A 7,683-nucleotide genomic window follows, 5' to 3' on the forward strand; every position below is an offset into this window, starting at 1 on the left:
CAACTAATCGTTAATTTAATAAAGTGCAAATATTTTGTAAGTGGCACGGTTATACACTGATTCTTAAAACCATAAGCATCCCACCGCTACCACCAGTGTAAAGACTGGAGGGGGGTGTCTGTACTTCTGCTCTCTATATGGTAGAGGAGAGGCACAGAGGACCCCAGCCAAGATTCTCCATTATTGGTATCGTGGTCGAGCAATCACGGCCTAGCTTCTCAGGAGGTGATGCAGGCTAGTTCATAAGTACAGTGTAGTCCCCAAGCCCCCACAAAGGAATGTCCACGCACTGTATTAGGTAAAACACAGTCTTTATATAATTAATATTCAAGGTTATGCACACTATCACAATAACTCACTTTGTGCTCAGAAAGTCAACAATGGTAAATATATACAGTTCTACAGTGGTACCACAAATATTATCCGATCTCATTAAAGTGCATCAACTATACTGTCAAAATGTCACACAGATCAATAAGGAGAAAACCAGCAGTAGAAAGAGGAAGGAAAGCACGTTGGATGAACAAGTGGCAGAATGCTGGCCCCGTACCACTAGACACAGTTCTGTGTGGAGATCCCCCCACCTGGGCAACCTGTAAAGCAAAGATGTATCACAAGCCCAGTCCATATATTGTTCTATGAGTCTTATTTCCCTCTACAATAGTTCTACAGCCCCAATGCACCTGGAATTGATGCAGGCTCATTGCTGCCTATTTATTTCACTGGCAAGAGTCCGACAGGTAAGTATAATGAGTCTTTTGAACAGTTCTCTAAATTCATTCCTTTCCTTCCTTAGATGATGGCCGGCGTCCGGGGATGGTAACGAGCTGCTGAGATGAGTAGCACTGAAGGTGAGTGAGAGTGCGATGTGCGATGCGACCCTTTCGTATTTGTATTGAACTGAGTTATTTTTCTGTGTCTTTTAGGTGCTGCGACGTTTTCAGCGTGGATGCAGGTTATGAAGAAGAAATGCGGTGAGTAAGCGTGGTATGCGGCACCTCTAGATGTTTCCACGCTAACCTGGAGTGTCTTTTCCCTCTTACAGATGGATGAGAAGTTCCGGAGACAGAGTTCCCTCAGAGCGGCTGGGATTCAGGTAAGCGTTTGAAGCTCGTACAGTCTTTAAAAATAAGTGAAGATTTGCTGAATGCTTACTTATGCCTTTTTTCTGTTCATTTCCCTTTTCCTTAGGAAGCAGCGTGCCGGGATCGGAATGACACCGCTGAAGATGCCCGCAGAACAGAAGAAGCGATGAATGATGGGCAGAAGCGCCACAAGGTAAGGCTGTTCCTAACAGTCTTCTTGTTCTTGCAGGAGCTCAGCGCAGAAGAAAGATGCAGGCCTACTGGAGACCGATCCGAACACGGGGAGTGTCACGCTGCAGGTGCAGAAAACACAAAGCATGTTTCTCAGCCTGGGCATGGCTTAAATAGTCTCTGGGTATCCCAGGTGTCTCTGGGCTGAACCACACCCAAAAGACTAGACTGCACATGCAGTTCTGGGAACCGAAATATGTGGGGGCATCCATCTTGTCCCCATTAATGCACTACAAGTCCAATCCCCAATGTTACCCTATGGGAGTAAGTGAGTCTGGTGCCACAAGCGCCAAGTCTGACTCCAAGTGGGTCTTTGGAGGGATGGAGAGGCCCTTGACGGCCATGTAGGTGATCGTGGCCTGGCTCCAGCCGGACATCTTGGAGAGCTGGGGACATGAGGGGCCGGAATCATGACACCATCCCATTCAGAACCTGATTAATCATCCTTTGAAATGTAGCAGGTGCATTCTTTAATCCAAAAGGCACAACCTTAAATTGGTGTAAGCCAACTGGGGTGGAGAATGCAGTTTTCTCCTTGGCATGGTCAGTCAGGGCTATTTGCCAATAGCCTGACGTGAGATCAAATGTGCCGAGTAACTTGGCTGAAACAAGTCTATCCACCAGCTCACCTGTCCTTGGCAAAGTATGGGCATCAGTCTTAGTGACTGCATTTAGAGCTCTATAGTCCACACAGAATCCCAACTCCTTGGATCCTGCTTTTGGTACTAACACAACTGGGATAGAGAATGGACTAATAGAGGGCTCTATTACCCCGAGATCAAGCATCTTGTTGACCTCTCCTTTGATGTGGGTTCTTACAATTTCTGACATCCTGTAGCCCCTGCCTTTGACAGGTAGACAGTCACCAGTTTGGATATCATGTTGGCCCCAAGGGGTCAAGCCTGGTGCTAGAGAAAACAGGGAGGCAAATTGATTCAACAAAACTCTGCACTCCTCCTGTTGCTCAGGTGTCAGATTAGAAGAGAGATTAACTCCTTCTATTTTCTCATCCAAAGGTTTGCCTCTGAGGAGGTCAGGGAGAGGTTCACTCTCCTCCTCCTCATGAGCTGAAGCTAGAAGCAAAGCTCCCAGTTCTGGTCTCGTGACATAAGCTTTTAGATGGTTGATGTGAAAGACTCTAGGAGCCTCCTTAGGATTGCCTAAATCCACCAGATAGTTCACCTCTCCAAGTTTTCCCACAACCTTGAAGGGTCCCATCCATTTGTCCTGCAAGGCCCTCTGCCTTGTTGGAACCATAACAAGAACTAGCTGGTCTTGAGCGAACTCAACCATGTTGGCCTTCTGGTCATGCCAATGCTTGACCAAAGCCTGACCTGCTTTCAAGTTATCACTTGCCTCAGCCTTCATGTGTGACATTCTCCTTCGGAGTCCTATCACATAGTCAGTGACTCTGACTGGGGTGGGGGAAGGAGCACTCTCCAACCCCTCCTTGATCAGGGCCAATGGACCTCTGACTGGATGGCCATAGAGAAGTTCAAAGGGACTGTAACCCACTCCCTCCTGAGGGACTTCTCTATATGCAAAGAGAAGGCATGGCAGCAAAAGATCCCACTTTTTCTTAAGAGGGTCTTCTAAAGCCTCTATCATGCTCTTCATGGTTCTGTTAAACCTTTCTACCAATCCATTTGTCTGGGGTGGTATGATGTTGAGAACTTGTAGGTAACTCTACAGTTTTTCCACATGGCCTTCATGTAGTGGGACATAGAATTTGACCCCCTGTCGGATATTACCTCCTTAGGAAACCCAACCCTGGTAAAAATACCAAGGAGGGCCTTCGCCACAGCTGGAGCTGTAACAGTCCTCATAGGAATTGCTTCAGGGAACCCAGTAGCATGGTCTACTACAACAAGTATAAACCTGTTGCCTGAAGAAGTTGGAGGATCAAGGGGACCAACAATGTCGATTCCTACCCTCTCAAATGGTACTCCCACCACAGGGAGAGGCACTAGAGGTGCCACGTTCTTAGAGCCACTTTTACCAGAGGTTTGGCAAATGTGGGAACTCTTGCAATACTTATCCACCTCAGCCCCCATTTTAGGCCAATAAAAGTAGAGGGAGAGCCTTTCCTTTGTCTTCTTGAAGCTCAAGTGACCAACCAAAGGTATCTCATTGGCTAGTTGCAAGAATTGGAGTCGGTTTGCTTGGGGCACTACAAGTTTTTTGTAGTCCCCAGGGATTGACTCTGTTGGTTCACTATAGAAGAGGCCATCTTCCCAGTGTAACCTATACTTCCCAGGCGCTTGCCCTTCAAGCTTTGAAGCTGCCTGGTGGCGAAGACCTTCCAGAGTTGGACATTCTCTTTGTCCCTTACTGAAGTCTGCCCTTTGGGGTCCACCGTCTGCCAGTAAAGACTGCAGCTCAGGATGGTCCACAGGGTCAAGATCCCCAATGAGTTATTGGCCTCCTACTAGATCTGAATCTTCAGGCTCTAGTTCAACCACACAGGGTTGTACCTCACTCTCAGCCTCAGCTGGAGGAGGAATCACAGGTGTGATTTTTGACAACCTAGGAGAGCTCCTGGTTGGCAGCACTGGAGTGCTTTCTGCTGGTTTCTTCTTGGAAGTCTTGGGGTTCCCCTTTGATTCTGGTTGCTTTGAAATAGCAGTTAGTAACTCCAGTGGAGATGGAGTGATTTATTTTTCTATCATCTCCCCAGGAGAGCCCCACAAGGTCCTCTCCCTTGCAGGTCTGGTAAACTCCTGTAATCTCTTACTAGGAGGTCTGGGAGTACTTGACACTACTCCCAGGTCTTTCAGATCATTGCCCAACAGCACCCTTCCTGGAACTTCAGATTATACACTCACAGGTATCCTGACAGTCATTTCATTGCACTGGATGAGAGCTGGTAATTGGGGAAGCATCTGCACAGGCACTCCAGCTAACTTGGTGAGGCGTTTGGGTGCCTTAACAACATCCTCCACCTTGAAAAAGGATTCGTCCACCACAGTTATGATGGCCCCAGTGTCTCTAATGGCAGGAGTCTCCTGACCATTGACTAGGACACTGTCTTTATGGTTGCCAGACATTTGGTCGAAAAAAATTGGTCGACCAGACAAATGGTCGAACCAATTTGATCGAAAACCAAATGGTCGAATTTTTTTTAAAATTTATTTTAACCCTTTTTTTTTTTTGGGGGGGGGGTCCCCCCCAACCCCCTTTTTTTCTCTAAAAACCCCTTTTTATACTAAACGAAAACCCGAAAAATAAATATATAAATAAAAAAAAAAATTCGACCATTTTGTTTTCGACCAAATTGCGTCGACCAAATTGCAGTCGACCAGTTTTTTTTCGACCAGTTGACTGGACACCTGTCTTTATAATGCTCTTTAGTATTAGGGGGGATAGAATTATACACATCTAAATTCTGTTGTTCCCACAACCCTAGAGCTACTAAAGATACACTAGCTGAGACTCCAATGGGATCATCAGCTAGTAGTTGAAAGTTTCCACTGACCATATGTACTTCCTCCTCTGGAGCGAAGGCTAAGGCCACAGTGTGGACCCCGGAAGGTTTACCCTTACATCTGGGATCCCCTTTCACATGATCAGTAGAGCCACAAACATAACATTTTCCAAATGTCTTTATGAATGGTAGCTTGTTCTGACCTCCTTCTGGTCTGGGACCAGAAGGTACACTAGCCTGATTAGGTTTCCCTTGTGGCTTACCCTTAGAATTTTGTTTGTGGCCCTCTTTGGAATTGGAATTGTTTGAATTCTTTTTGTTGTCTTTCTTTGGCTGCTTTCCCTCATCCTTTTTCTGAGTTACCCCTGAATCCTTGTGAGTAGCCCTGTTGGCAACCCACAAGTAAGCAGCCTTAGCCAGTTTCTTAGAATCTAATTCTTTTGAATCAGCCAAGTGCTGTCTATGCTCAGGAGAGCAGGCATCATAGATAGACTCCATCATAACAAGATTTCTCATTCCTTCATATTCACCCAAGTAGCCCAAGGAGTACTATCATGCTTTTTGAGGGTCCTAAACCTCTTAAGGTACTGGGAAGGGGTCTTCCCAAATCTAGCTATTAAAGCTAGCTTTACACATTCATACTCCATCCTATCCACCTCCCCAAACTCCATTACCACATCAGATGCAACGGGGGGGGGGAGCCTAGAGAATAACCGGGGATCAACTGATTCCCTGAGATATCCTGGAGCCCATGATTATATTCAAACATAGCAAGCCAATCTAATACATCCAATTTAGGTTCATACATACCCACAATCTCTTTCGGCATCCAGGGTCTTTTTGGACTGGAAGATCTAGAGGATTCGGGGAGAGAAGCATTTTCCAAAGACAATTTCTTCATCTCAAGCTCATGGATGAGCTCCGTTTCTTTGAGCCTTAGTTCTTGATGTCTCTGTTCAGTTTGGGCACTAATTCGTTTGAATTCAAGTTCAAGTCTCATTTTTTCTAGAGAGATAAATTCAGGACTTAATGTGGGACCTGTTAAAGGTCCAGTAGCTACAGGTTGATGCCTTTGAGCAGGTAGAGGGCCAGAGGGGGTGACATTGTTATCCTCCTCTTCCTCATTTGTTTCAACAATATCATCTTCAACATTATCCTCATTACTGTTTGCTACATTTGCTGGAGTAGTGGGCACCACAGCACCACTATCCAGACTTTGTTTCTCTACCAGTCTATCAATCATTTATTGTTTCTTGCCTTTGATAGGACAATCTTTCTGTCTACACAGATCCTAAAGTCTTTGGGTTCCGGGGGAGTATGGTTGCAAAGCTGAAACTTAAAGCAATTGACGGAAGGGCACCACCAGGAGTGGAGCCTGCGGCTTAATTTGACTGAACACAGGAAACCTCACCCGGCCCGGACACGGAAAGGATTGACAGATTGATAGCTCTTTCTCGATTCTGTGGGTGGTTGTGCATGGCCGTTCTTAGTTGGTGGAGCATTAATTCCGATAACGAACGAGACTCCTCCATGCTAACTAGTTACGCGACCCCCAGCGGTCGGCGTTCAACTTCTTACAGGGACAAGTGGCATTCAGCCACACAAGATCGAGCAATAACAGGTCTGTGATGCCCTTAGATGTCCGGGGCTGCATGCGCGCTACACTGAACGGATCAGCGTGTGTCTACCCTTCGCCGGCAGGTGCGGGTAACCCGCTGAACCCCGTTCGTGATAGGGATTGGGGATTGCAATTATTTCCCATGAACGAGGAATTCCCAGTAAGTGCGGGTCATAAGCTCGCGTTGATGAAGTCCCTGCCCTTTGTACACACCGCCCATCGCTACTACCGATTGGATGGTTTAGTGAGGTCCTCGGATTGGCCCCGCCGGGGTCGGCAACGGCCGTGGCGGAGCGCCGAGAAGACAATCAAACTTGACTATCTAGAGGAAGTAAAAGTCGTAACAAGGTTTCCGTAGGTGAACCTGCAGAAGGATCATTAACAGTGGAGCAGCCTGAGGGAGAGCCGCGGGCCTGACCTCGGTTGCGTCCCAGACGCGCACGACCCACAGCCCGGGGAGCGGGACCCCCTTCCGCCGGAGGGGGGTCCGCGACCCAGCAGACGGACGGGGACGCCCCGGCGGGGTTGGGTTAACCCGCCGGGGGGGACGTCCCCAGCCGAACGGAGGGGGAGAGGGAGGCCCGCCCCGAGCGGGCCCCTCTTGCATCTCTCCTCACCGAGCCGGCCCCTGAGCCGCCGCACCGGGCGGGGGCGTGCTCCTCCACCCCGACCCGCCAGCGTGCCGGGCATCGGAGCGGGCGCACCCCGGTCGACAGGGAAGCCCCCGAGTGGGAGCAGTCGGGAGCCGAGGGAAGCCCGGCCGTTCTCGAGGGACGCCTCCCCAGGGCAGACAGGGGCCCGGCACGCCGGGCGAGCCCTGAGCCATGGTGCAGCCGGGCGTACTCGACGGGCAGGCGTCGAGGTTCCGGCCGCCCACATCCGCGTGGGCGAGCGATGGCCAGGCCCGCCGGCGCAACGGGCAATCTTCCCTCTCGACCAGGTACCTCGAGCCTGGCCCCGTGCGGCCAGGCTGCGGTTTGAAGACTCTAGCGGTCCCACCCGACCCCCCTGCCCGTGCCCACTCTGGCCCGCCTCTCCGTCCGGCTCCCCGCAGAGGGGGTCGGGGCCGGGAGTAGGCTGAGCGGGAATTGGTCTGGGTGGGCCGGCGGTGGAGCGGCCTGCCTCCGTCGCGGTGGGAAGCCCTGCCGCCGCGCAGGCTTCCCGGGCTGTGCGCCTGGATGTTTTTTTTTGTTTTCTCTTAAAACCCCTGATGGTCTCGGCCGACTCCCAAGTGGGGCAGCTAGACGGGGCGCCGGCTGTGTCTCGCCCGCGGCGGGCAGGACGGGCGCCGCTGCCTACCCCCCGGCCTCTTCTCCACCAGCAGG

The sequence above is a fragment of the Ambystoma mexicanum genome, chromosome 6p, assembly GCF_040938575.1.
Source record: "Ambystoma mexicanum isolate Mex_15411 chromosome 6p, UKY_AmexF1_1, whole genome shotgun sequence".
Taxonomy (NCBI): Eukaryota; Metazoa; Chordata; class Amphibia; order Caudata; family Ambystomatidae; genus Ambystoma; species Ambystoma mexicanum.